The 13,316-nt window shown below is 45.7% G+C and overlaps 1 protein-coding gene across 1 annotated transcript in view; it reads right to left on the bottom strand.

Annotated features, from left to right (window-relative positions):
• LOC126109740 (putative defense protein 3) overlaps positions 1-13,316 on the bottom strand; it is a 127,497-nt gene that overhangs the window by 43,846 nt on the left and 70,335 nt on the right. The gene's annotated exons all lie outside the window — the stretch shown is intronic.

Genomic DNA, 13,316 nt, shown 5'->3' with positions numbered 1-13,316 from the left:
TCTTCACAATTTCATTTTCTAATTGTTGTGCATTTGCTGAAACGAAATGATCGTACGGCATTGTAGGACGGGAGACCCCATGCGAGGTGTTCGGCCGCCGAAATTGCAGATCGTTTATAGCTGACGCCACTTCGGCGACTTGCGAGTCAATGATGATGAAAGACACACAACACCCAGTCATCACGGGGCAGAGAAAATCCCTGACCCCGCCGGGAATCGAACCCTGGACCCCGTGCGCGGAAAACTAGTACGCTACCGCAAGACCACGAGCCGCGGACTGTGGATATGCTGTACAATACTTTCTCTTAAATGTATTAGCTTGAAGTTCAGACGTGGCCTAACTTATAAAAGATCTATAGGTTCATGCCCGACTGTGCATGGCACCATTCTGTTCCAAAAAGCGGCGGACGAGACTGCGACCTTCGGCTCTACTGATAACGGGGATAAGGGGTCAAGTGGACAGCCCTACAATTTGTATTCCTATCGCAAGAACAGACGTACTGTGGCTACCCTACAGACAGGGTCCAAATTTAACATTACACACTTCCTCAACAGCACGCTAACTGAGCAAATCAGTTGGTTCTTTTACATTACGTGTGGTCTAAGGTGGACCTTAGGCCTCTGATGAAAGCACCATTTCTTCATGGGCGGCTTTTTTCGATATCATCATTAGTTACCGAGGACCAGACATTTTAAAGTTATCATACGTATACACGTCAAAGCTGCACGTAATATGCGGTCTGAGGCGTAAATTTACACTCCTGGAAATGGAAAAAAGAACACATTGACACCGGTGTGTCAGACCCACCATACTTGCTCCGGACACTGCGAGAGGGCTGTACAAGCAATGATCACACGCACGGCACAGCGGACACACCAGGAACCGCGGTGTTGGCCGTCGAATGGCGCTAGCTGAGCAGCATTTGTGCACCGCCGCCGTCAGTGTCAGCCAGTTTGCCGTGGCATACGGAGCTCCATCGCAGTCTTTAACACTGGTAGCATGCCGCGACAGCGTGGACGTGAACCGTATGTGCAGTTGACGGACTTTGAGCGAGGGCGTATAGTGGGCATGCGGGAGGCCGGGTGGACGTACCGCCGAATTGCTCAACACGTGGGGCCTGAGGTCTCCACAGTACATCGATGTTGTCGCCAGTGGTCGGCGGAAGGTGGACGTGCCCGTCGACCTGGGACCGGACCGCAGCGACGCACGGATGCACGCCAAGACCGTAGGATCCTACGCAGTGCCGTAGGGGACCGCACCGCCACTTCCCAGCAAATTAGGGACACTGTTGCTCCTGGGGCGTGTTTGGCGCCGTGCAGGTGAGCGCCACAATCAGGACTGCATACGACCGAGACACACAGGGCCAACACCCGGCATCATGATGTGGGGAGCGATCTCCTACACTGGCCGTACACCACTGGTGATCGTCGAGGGGACACTGAATAGTGCACGGTACATCCAAACCGTCATCGAACCCATCGTTCTACCATTCCTAGACCGGCAAGGGAACTTGCTGTTCCAACAGGACAATGCACGTCCGCATGTATCCCGTGCCACCCAACGTGTTCTAGAAGGTGTAAGTCAACTACCCTGGCCAGCAAGATCTCCGGATCTGTCCCCCATTGAGCATGTTTGGGACTGGATGAAGCGTCGTCTCACGCGGTCTGCACGTCCAGCACGAACGCTGGTCCAACTGAGGCGCCAGGTGGAAATGGCATGGCAAGCCGTTCCACAGGACTACATCCAGCATCTCTACGATCGTCTCCATGGGAGAATAGCAGCCTGCATTGCTGCGAAAGGTGGATATACACTGTACTAGTGCCGACATTGTGCATGCTCTGTTGCCTGTGTCTACGTGCCTGTGGTTCTGTCAGTGTGATCATGTGATGTATCTGACCCCAGGAATGTGTCAATAAAGTTTCCCCTTCCTGGGACAATGAATTCACGGTGTTCTTATTTCAATTTCCAGGAGTGTACTTTTTAACTGCCGTAGTGAACGTATGACAAGGATTCTAGGATCATCGTAAGGGCTTTGAGGTCGCCAAACAATGATTTTAGCATATTTTCAGCAATGTAGGATTTCGACGCGCTGCCACTGTAAAGTGATACGGCAGCGACAAAAAAAACAGCTAAATTGGTTTTCACATGCCTGAAAAGGACTTAAAATGGATACCAATAACTATGTAATACTGTAAATACTGAATTCAGCAAAATACAGTCCTGAAAAAATTAGTACACCTGGAAACATGACGTCGACTTGATCCAATAATGTCGTATGCCATCTAGAGGATAGTAGATGTACTGGTAATGGTTTCTACGTCGTCTGACAAATAGCGTAGTGACGTAGCTACCACGGCACCACCTGTGCCTACGCTATAGTAGGGAACGCTAACAGCCAAAGGCTTAGTGTGGTGCAAACGCGTGAAGCAAGCACCCAACTAAGCCACAGACATGCAGCCTACAGCCAACTGAAGAGTTTGAAAGGGACCAAGTTGTGGCAGGATGGTTCTTTAGGAGAACTGCCACACGAGTTGGACGCGCTGTATCAGATGTATCAGATGCTGGAACCAGCGAACATTGTCACACCTGTAGAGGAGGTCATCCATGTTCACGCAGCAGATGCGCCAGCCAAGATTGTCATATTGTAAGGGCAGCAGCGGCAGATCTACAGCTACACAGCTAAGCGGGCTTGTGAGCCCAGAGGTATCAACAACACGAACTTTTGCGGCCCGGTTCTTAGCAGTGCGACCACGAGCACGCCCAACTCTGGGGCACCTTCCACTCACGCCACAGCACCGACGTGCGCGTCAGAGCGTCACTTGGAAGATGGAATGGCGCGCCGTGGTCTTCAGCGATCGAAAGCACATTTTGTCTGCACGCGAATGACGGTCGCTGGCGCATACGACGTACACCTGGTGGTCACTGACTCGTACAGTGTATTCGTACTAGCCACACTGGCCCTATCCCAGGCTTTACGGTCTCGAGTGCGATAAGCTACATCTCTTCGTTGACCTTTGATGTTTCTGGAGGAAAGCCTAACCACTGCTCAGTACGTGCAGAATGTTGTTAGACTCATTATTTTGCCGTTCTTGCAACAGTAAGATGACGTGTTGTTCCAACAGGGTATTTCAAATGGTTCAAATGGCCCTGAGCACTATGGGACTCAACTGCTGTGGTCATCAGTCCCCTGGAACTTAGAACTACTTAAACCTAGTCCGCAGCTCGTGGTCACGCGGTAACGTTCTCGCTTCCCACGCCCGGGTTCTCGGGTTCGATTCCCGGCGGGGTCAGGGATTTTCTCTGCCTCGTGATGACTGGGTGTTGTGTGATGTCCTTAGGTTAGTTAGGTTTAAGTAGTTCTAAGTTCTAGCGGACTGATGACCACAGCTGTTAAGTCCCATAATGCTCGGAGCCATTTGAACCATTTTTACTTAAACCTAACTAACCTAAGGACATCACACACACCCATGCCCGAGGCAGGATTCGAACCAGCGACCGCAGCAGCAGCGCGGCTCCGCACTGGAGCGCCTAGAACCGCACGGCCACGCGGCCGGCCAACAGGGTAATCCTCGGCCACGAAACTCTACGTGCTCTGGCTCAACTTCCATGGCCAGCACACTCTCTCTCCCAGCTGAGCACATAAGGGATATGATGGGACGGGAAGCGACTCTTGCAACTCGTCACACAACATCTCTTACAGTGGAGCCATCGACTGGGTGCCAGATTCAGCGCCTGCGTTGCCGCCCGTACAGCCTACACCATGTATTAACGTGGGTATTTCAGCATGCGTCGATACCTAATACCTCAGGACCGTTTGTCCTGTTGATCTGTAAATGCAACCATTTCATGTACTCTATATGCACTGTTGGAACAACTACACTACTGAACATTAAAATTGCTACACCAAGAAGAAATGCAGATGATAAACAGGTATTCATTGGAAAAATATATTATACTGGAACTGACATGTGATTACATTTTCACACAATTTGGGTGCATAGATCCTCAGGAATCAGTACCCAGAACAACCACCTATGTCCGTAATAACGACCTTGATACGCCTGGGCATTCAGTCAAACAGAGCTTGGATGGCGTGTACAGGTACAGCTGCTCGTGCAGCTTCAACACGATACCACAGTTCATCACTGGCGTGTTTTGACGAGCCAGTTGCTCGGCCACCATTGACCAGACGTTTTCGATTGGTGAGAGATCTGGAGAACGTGCTGGCCAGGGCAGCAATCGAACATTTGCTGTATCCAGAAAGGCCCGTACAGGACCTGCAACATGCGGTCGTGCATTATCCTGCTGAAATGTATGGTATTGTAGGGGTCGAAAGAAGGGTAGAGCCGCTGGTCGTGACACATCTGAAATGTGACGTCCACTGTTCAAAGTGCCGTCAGTGCGAACAAGAGGTGACAGAGACGTGTAATCAATGGCACCCCATACCACCACGCTGGGTGATACGCCAGTATGGCGCCGACGAATACACGCTCCCAATGTGCGTTCACCGCGATGTCGTCAAACACGAATGCGACCATCATGATGCTGTAAACAGAACCTGGATTCAACCAAAAAAATTACGTTTGCCGTTCCCTTCGTCGTTGAGTACACCATCGCAGGCGCTCCTGTCTGTGATGCAGCGTCATGGGTAACCGCAGCCACGGTCTCCGAGCTGATAGTCCATGCTGCTGCAAACGTCGTCGAACTGTTCGTGCAGATGGTTGTTGTCTTGCAAACGTCCCCATCTGTTGGCTCAGGGATCGAGACCTGACTGCACGATCCGTTACAGCCATGCGGATAAGATTGTCATCTCGACTGCTAGTGATACGAGGCCGTTGGGATCCAGCACGGCGTTCCGTATTACCCTCCTGAACCCACCGATTGCATATTCTGCTAGCAGTCATTGGACCTCGACCAACGCGAGCAGCAAAGTCGCGATACGATAAACCGCAATCGCTATAGGCTACAATCCGACCTTTATCAAAGTCGGAAACGTTATGGTACGCATTTCTCCTCCTTACACGAGGCATCACAACAACGTTTCACCAGGCAACGCCGGTCTGTTTGTGTATGATAAATCGGTTGGAAACTTTCCACGTTGTAGGTGTCGCCACCGGCGCCAACCTTGTGTGAATGCTCTGAAAAGCTAATCATTTGCATATCACAGCATCTTCTTCCTGTCGGTTAAATTTCGCGTCTGTAGCACGTCATCTTCGTGGTGAAGCAATTTTAATGGCCAGTAGTGTAATTATGAATGGCCTGGAAGCCTCTAACAGGATGTACTAATTTTTTCCGTGAGCGTTTTTCTACGTTATAACATTTCCACTCTCTTAAGATAAACTTTGCGTTGAAAGTGATGTTTGTTTACATTTATGGATGGTGCATTCCTGCTCTTTGTGTGAGACCATGACACAGGTGCATGCCTGACCAATTCCTTTTTTTCAGATATTTTTTCGTTTCGGGAGTGGAAGAGTTGGGTGCGACAACCTGAATGTACGAGGTCAGGAGAATTTTCTCTGATACCCTCCTGGAAATTGAAATAAGAACACCGTGAATTCATTGTCCCAGGAAGGGGAAACTTTATTGACACATTCCTGGGTCAGATAAATCACATGATCACACTGACAGAACCACAGGCACATAGGCACAGGCAACAGAGCATGCACAATGTCGGCACTAGTACAGTGTATATCCACCTTTCGCAGCAATGCAGGCTGCTATTCTCCCATGGAGACGATCGTAGAGATGCTGAATGTAGTCCTGTGGAACGGCTTGCCATGCCATTTCCACCTGGCGCCTCAGTTGGACCAGCGTTCGTGCTGGACGTGCAGACCGCGTGAGACGACGCTTCATCCAGTCCCAAACATGCTCAATGGCGGACAGATCCGGAGATCTTGCTGGCCAGGGTAGTTGACTTACACCTTCTAGAGCACGTTGCGTGGCACGGGATACATGCGGACGTGCATTGTCCTGTTGGAACAGCAAGTTCCCTTGCCGGTCTAGGAATGGTAGAACGATGGGTTCGATGACGGTTTGGATGTACCGTGCACTATTCAGTGTCCCCTCGACGATCACCAGTGGTGTACGGCCAGTGTAGGAGATCGCTCCCCACACCATGATGCCGGGTGTTGGCCCTGTGTGCCTCGGTCGTATGCAGTCCTGATTGTGGCGCTCACCTGCACGGCGCCAAACACGCATACGACCATCATTGGCACCGAGGCAGAAGCGACTCTCATCGCTGAAGACGACACGTCTCCATTCGTCCCTCCATTCACGCCTGTCGCGACACCGCTGGAGGCGGGCTGCACGATGTTGGGGCGTGAGCGGAAGACGGCCTAACGGTGTGCGGGACCGTAGCCCAGCTTCATGGAGACGGTTGCGAATGGTCCTCGCCGATACCCCAGGAGCAACAGTGTCCCTAATTTGCTGGGAAGTGACGGTGCGGTCCCCTACGGCACTGCGTAGGATCCTACGGTCTTGGCGTGCATCCGTGCGTCGCTGCGGTCCGGTGCCAGGTCGACGGGCACGTGCACCTTCCGCCGACCACTGGCGACAACATCGATGTACTGTGGAGACCTCACGCCCCACGTGTTGAGCAATTCGGCGGTACGTCCATCCGGCCTCCCGCATGCCCACTATACGCCCTCGCTCAAAGTCCGTCAACTGCGCATACGGTTCACGTCCACGCTGTCGCGGCATGCTACCAGTGTTAAAGACTGCGATGGAGCTCCGTATGCCACGGCAAACTGGCTGACACTGACGGCGGCGGTGCACAAATGCTGCGCAGCTAGCGCCATTCGACGGCCAACACCGCGGTTCCTGGTGTGTCCGCTGTGCCGTGCGTGTGATCATTGCTTGTACAGCCCTCTCGCAGTGTCCGGAGCAAGTATGGTGGGTCTGACACACCGGTGTCAATGTGTTCTTTTTTCCATTTCCAGGAGTGTATATCGGCGGAGATTTGCAATTTCATTTTTGCATTGTGTAGCTGCAGTCAGCCTAGACCGTCACTGCTCATCACGTCTTTTATGCGATGGCCAGTTTGACGGCGTGTCGGGTTTTGGTGTTGACAGTACGCTGTCTGTCGTACTTCCTCGGGAAGTTCCGCAAACAGTATCAGAAGATCGTTCTCAGTTAATTTTCGATATTTATCACCATTTGAGGTGCGGTCGACAGAGAAAGGACCAATCAGTTTGTTACCGAGTATTCCACATCAAACGGTTGCATTCCATGGACGCTGATGTTCGACTTGGCGTAACGAGTGTGGGTTTACACACTTGAGTAACGCATGTGTGTCGATTAATCATACCGTCGCTGGTGACAGTCGACTCGTCAGGGAACAATACTCGAGCAAAAAACTTGAGTTTGCTGAGGCGGCCACTGGTAAAATATCACGAGGTTGTGGAAGTGATTACTATGAAGTTATCCAGCACATCACCCAGCAGTATTAGATCGCGTGAACAACAGCCGGTGGATCGGAGGAGACGATACAGTGTGCCGACGTGCAGGATCACTAGATATTAGCTCGCCTGGCTTTCGTTTGTGTAGTTACTTGAAGAGTGAGGTTTATAATGAAGTGCAACTATGAGTGATAACATGATTCATCAATGCATGCCAGAAGATTATAATGGAAACACTTCCATGTGTGTATAAATTAGTACATTGAAGAGGGTAGCGACAGTGAAATTACAAACCATCACGCAAATGGTGCGATGTAAGAAGATATACGTCAATTGAGCACCCAGTTTGTAGAGAACCACCGACAGGGATGTAGATCCACGCTAACTCCATTGCTGCGCTAGGTCTCTTGATTGAGGGCGCATGGCGTGAAGAGCCCAAGCTACATCTACATCCATACTCCGCAAGCCACTTGATGGTGTGTGGCGGAGGGTACTATTCCAGCGCCATCTATCTCAAAGCGAAAAAAGTGGTCCAACTAAAGCATTCATATTTCTTTACGTACTACACGAATATGTAATAAAAATGGGGGTTCCTATTTAAAAAATTGCAGTTGATATCCGTTTGACCTATGGCAGCGCCATCTAGTGGGCCAACCATAGCGCCATCTCGTTTACCCCTTCAAGCTAGACGAGTTTCGTTCTTTGTAATTTTCTCGTTTGATGCTTATTTCTTGAGATATTTGGCCCGGTCACGATCAATGGACTAACATATATATATATATATATATATATATATATATTCTTCATTGACATGTACAGCATGAAACGTATGAAAGCAAACACCCTGCATGCGTTGTGGTCTGGGGAATGCGTAAGTGAGTGTGTGCGTGTCACCTTCGTAAAGGCTGCTGTACGCTGTGAATGCAAATCGTGGGTAGCAGTTGAACGTTTATGTATTTCTCAACATTTCTTGGCGTTTCTGAAAGACGATTTCTTTTCCCGCCGAGTTTCGCCAGCGGCGTAACCTGGTAACGGCGACAGACCGCAAAAACGCTTGCGCAGACTTTTAAAAGCGTACAGCCGACAGGTCAACCCGTCCATCACCGACTGCCGACTCACTTCGCGTAATGACGGCCGCCATTTGCACGCGGTCGGGCGTTGCGGAATTAAGGGCTGGTTGCGGAAAGAGGTGTGCATCATCAGAACCTGTCTATCATAAGACACCGGCAGTTACACTCGTCTAAAGCGCCAGTACAAATGTGTGTCATGCCATAATCGTGAGAGCGTTTGACAAAGTAGTCTTCCGAATAACAGGACGGAGTAGTCATTTGTGATATCTGCACCACCATCTACAGCGACTAACATATTTCATTTTCAGTGTGCTGTTGCTGTGGAAGTCCTCAGTCACAAATGGCGACCGGATGTCGCAACAGAACTGTGACATTACTTTCACAAGCTGCGACATCGTCGCGAAAAAACAGTCACCCGTATATGCAATAAGTTTCCTTTTATTTACGTCTATGGTCATAAACTTTTTAACAGATTACCGGTTTCGGTCTTTAATGACCGTCATCAGATCTCGGTACTGATCTGATGACGGTCATTAAAGACCGAAACCGGTAATCTGTTAACAAAAAGTTTGTGACCATAGACGTAAATTAAACTTGTGCCATTACTGTTGTTTTCAAATCTATATCACTAAACGGCTAACACTGTCTGGGGAGACAGAATTATTTATTTTCATTATTTTATATATAATTTGAGGCGGAATCTAAAAAAAGTAAAATGCAGTCATAATCTACTCATAAACAGCTGTAATGTTATGTTAAGGGGACTGGTTCTCGGACACAAGAGGAAATCTTGAAAAATTTAGTTTGCTAAACAGCGGCGCTCAAAGAATAATAGTTGTAATCCTTATCGTCATTTAACATATGTGTTAGGTACAATTTGAAGTAAAAACTGGTCTCACTTTTTTCTGAATTTTATTTCGTGTTGCAAGTGAAATAAAGAATGTTAATTATTTACATACATCATAGCTATATATATCTTGAAATAAAAACAAAGTAGTATCTGGATCTTTTTGTCCGGAAATTCATCACATTATTACGTTTAAAGCAGACTTTTGAAAAGATTTTGCACCCGTAAATTATCTGAGGCCTTTCAGGGGACTATTTCATGAATAAGAGTCAAAAAAATGGATTGTTTAATTTTTACCTCAAAAAATGCTTTGTTGTTTTCTCAACAAGAAAAAGTTTACTTCGAGGAACTTGTACCGAAGAAAATCCCAAAATTAGAGGAATTAAAGTGTCTGCACACGCAACGAAGTTGCCATGTCACGCAGACAGTTCTCTTAAAAATAGGATTTTGTTCTCATTTGTTTGTATTTTGCACCTTTTTGTCCCTAATGTCTTGGTGACACAAGATTATTAGGGAAGCAAGTACACGGTAGGAGTCGAAACCTCTGTGAGAATTTTAACAACTGTGTATGGAAAGATCGTTCTGGTAGGACTAAATACTTTGAAAACATGTCTGCTGGGTGCCCCACTATGTTTCAGTGATGGTGCAGCCTCTGTGTTTAAGATTATGGAATTGATGGGAGTGTCAGGTGGAATAAATATGCGAACTTTAATTTTCATTGACCACAAGAGACTCCTCAATGCACAGAATTCATTGTTGGAAGCCATCAAAGAAACAACAATAAGGGGAAGAAATCTGAAAAAGAAAAGAGAGGGAGGACAATACGAGAAACAGTATGAACCTGGGACGGATTAGTGTTATGCAGCGCAAGTAGGAAAACAAGCTTTAACTTGAATTCCCGAAAGCTCACTTTTCTGATATTCTAGTACACATTGCTTCAAAATTATCAAAGGTAGAGGGCAGAAATTATGTATAGAGTCGTAAAACATTTAAGTAAGAACCAACTTTCTCCTCCGAATGCGAAAATATTTTGTTGACACCGACCTCATAGGGAGGAACTATCACTACGATAAAATAAGGGAAATCAGAGCTCGTACGGAAAGATGCATGTGTTCATTCTTTCCGCGCGCTATACGAGATTGGAATAATAGAGAATTGCGAAGGTGACTCGATGAACCCTCTGTCAGGCACTTCAATGTGATTTGCAGAGTATCCATGTACATCTGAAAACTGAAAAACTGAGAATTAAGTACTGAAAATTTTGATAGTCATAATTAAAAAGGGGGCATGGGTCCAAAAGTTTTAATCTGTTTATTGTAGATGGATTCCACCTACTGTGTAGCTATCTTCAGTGCTGCTCATACATAGATACATAAACTTAATGAGACTCAGGCATAAAAGTATAAATGAAAACCGTATCACAAATACATCAGCTTGTAAAACTAATTTTAAATTTCAAATATATCTAAGTCATGATGACACATCGTAAATACAATAGCTCACAGCGCCACTACACATTACAGGTTACAAACACCAGTTAAACTGATCTTGCTGCTTTTATTTCCATGCAGCTAACCTCAGTGTGTGATAACGATGCTAATTAGCGCCCACTTTAATACTCTTATTTGTATTCCACATTTTTAAAATTTATTCAGAAGGAATTATGTCATAAAAATACACAATTAACAACATTTTGTTTTTTAAAAATAAATTCTATCCATGTACTAACAGTGTCACAATGGGGCAATGAAATGAACTTTTTGTTGTTGTCACTAACTTTATTAGTTACAGCATTTGTTAGTCCCTGTTCTTTAATCTTTGCAATTTTACTGTCAATTGTACTTACATAGTCTCTAGGCTACTTGTTCGTTTTTGCAGTGTATTTAATAACGTCTAGTTCTGATTCTGACAGCAAAAGTTTAAATATCCGATCAATGGCAAAATATCTTTCTATATTGACTGGGTGCTTGGATGGTAATCTAAAACGACACCAGTACAAGAATTCTTTCGAAAAATTCCTATGGCATGTTTACAATTTTCATTCCTGATACTTATATTGAGTGAATTAGTGGAATCTCTCATATCAATTTCAACCATAACATTTATTTTGACATTTAGGTTATTGAGCTGTGTTACAATTGCATCTATGTCATTATTACTTCTTTCTGTTAATAAAATGGTGTCATCAATGTATCTGTAGTAACAGAGAATTTTATGTGCCGATGTAGTTAACAACCCAGAGATAGGGCTCTCCATTCCTACACCATTTTTTGTACATATATTTTATTAATATACATGAAATTATTGAATTTCAAACAGACAGAAAATAAGACAATATATTCTGTAATTTCCCCTTTAGACAAGATCCCCTGTTCTTTTAGATTTCTGGGAATAATTTGAACTGTTAACTATATGGGCATATTTGTATATAAATTCACTACATCCAAAGAAATGAAAGTCATATCATCAGTTGTTGGTATATCACAATTCTTTCTAGTTAGTTCATATCCGTCTCTCTTGGTGACACAATTACACGCTTTTAACTTATCTGTTAGCTTTCTGTGCATCAATACTAAGATACCTATCGATACTCTCTGCAAAAAAGAAATAGTTGTGGCTAATAAAGTTAGTGACAACAACATGTCCATTTCATTCCCTCACTGTGACTGTCTGTACAAGGATAGAATATGTTTTTATGAAACAAACTGTTATTGTTCCTTTTCATCAGAAAGTAAACTTGGCCATTTGTTGGCTAATGATATATATGGAACTAATTTTCTCCATGAATCAGGAGTATACAAATTACAATGGCCCAGTTCCGATGCCTATTGCTTAGGACAAACTGGGAGAAGGGTTGAGATTATATTTCGTGAGCATTTGGCATTAGAGTGGAGGAATGTAGTTGAAAAATACAATTTTGTGCCCGCCCTGTTGACACTAGGAATGGTCCTCGTGATTTGACATCGCAAATGAAAGTGCTACATAGATGGAATTGGGGCAGATTTTAGGATCTACTTGAAGAAATGGAGGTATTTTGTTATCAGAGCTGCACCCATGCCACCTTTCTCAATGAGCAGTTGTCAACGAGAATCACCCAATTTTAGGAGCTTCTTGAAAGCTCTCCTAACTAATAAAAAGAAGGGGTTTCATATGTCCAAAGAAGTAAACACAACATCTCATAAGTATGACCCTTAGCAGTGCTGTGTGATGGCTCATTGAGAACATTACATACATTGCTGATAGCTCATGAACCAACCCGTTTTCCAAGCACCTACTGACAATTCTTGCATCCGTATTATTATTATTATTATTATTGTTGTTGGCGGATTTTTCCCTAAAAGGAAATCGTTAAGCTTATGACTTTGAAGGCTTGTTCTTCTTGTCCTTCCAGTACTCCTTCATTCTCTTGGAGAGGGCCTCTTTTCTCTCCTCAGACCATTCTTGTTTGGTCCGCTGTTTTAGCGCTTCTGACTTTACTTCCCAATTGTCTATGTGTTTTCGGAAGGTGCTTCTGTCTGTGGTGTTTGTGGTGCCAATTGCTTGTAGGTCTTTTCGGACTCCTTCCATTCAGGGTGTCGAGACTTTAAGTGTCTTGATGTGTTCTAGAATTTTCTTGGTGAGTCTTGTTTCAGGGAGTCTATCTAAATGTCCGTAGAATTTAAGGCGCCTTTTTCTCATATCGTTCTCGATGTTCGAATATGCTTCTACTGTTGAGTTCTTCTGTAGTCTGTAGCCATCTGGTGTGGGTCTTCCTCCTAAAATTTTCCTCATGATTTTGCGTTCTTCTTTTTTGATTTCTTCAATTTTGATTTTCCTGTTGAGTGCTAGTGTTTCGCTGGAATACAGTACGGCGGGTTTGATCACTGTGTTATAGTGTCTGATCTTGGTGTTTCTGGAAATGCATTGTTTGTTGTAGACGTTTCGTACCATGCCTAGTGATTTCCGTGTCTTCTGTTGTCTGTCTTCGTAAGCCAGTTTCTCTGTTCCGGTCGGTTCGATGA

The sequence above is a fragment of the Schistocerca cancellata genome, chromosome 12, assembly GCF_023864275.1.
Source record: "Schistocerca cancellata isolate TAMUIC-IGC-003103 chromosome 12, iqSchCanc2.1, whole genome shotgun sequence".
Classification (NCBI taxonomy): Eukaryota; Metazoa; Arthropoda; class Insecta; order Orthoptera; family Acrididae; genus Schistocerca; species Schistocerca cancellata.
The sequence above is the reverse complement of the archived record's forward strand: the minus strand, read 5'-3'. Positions and strand labels throughout refer to the sequence as shown.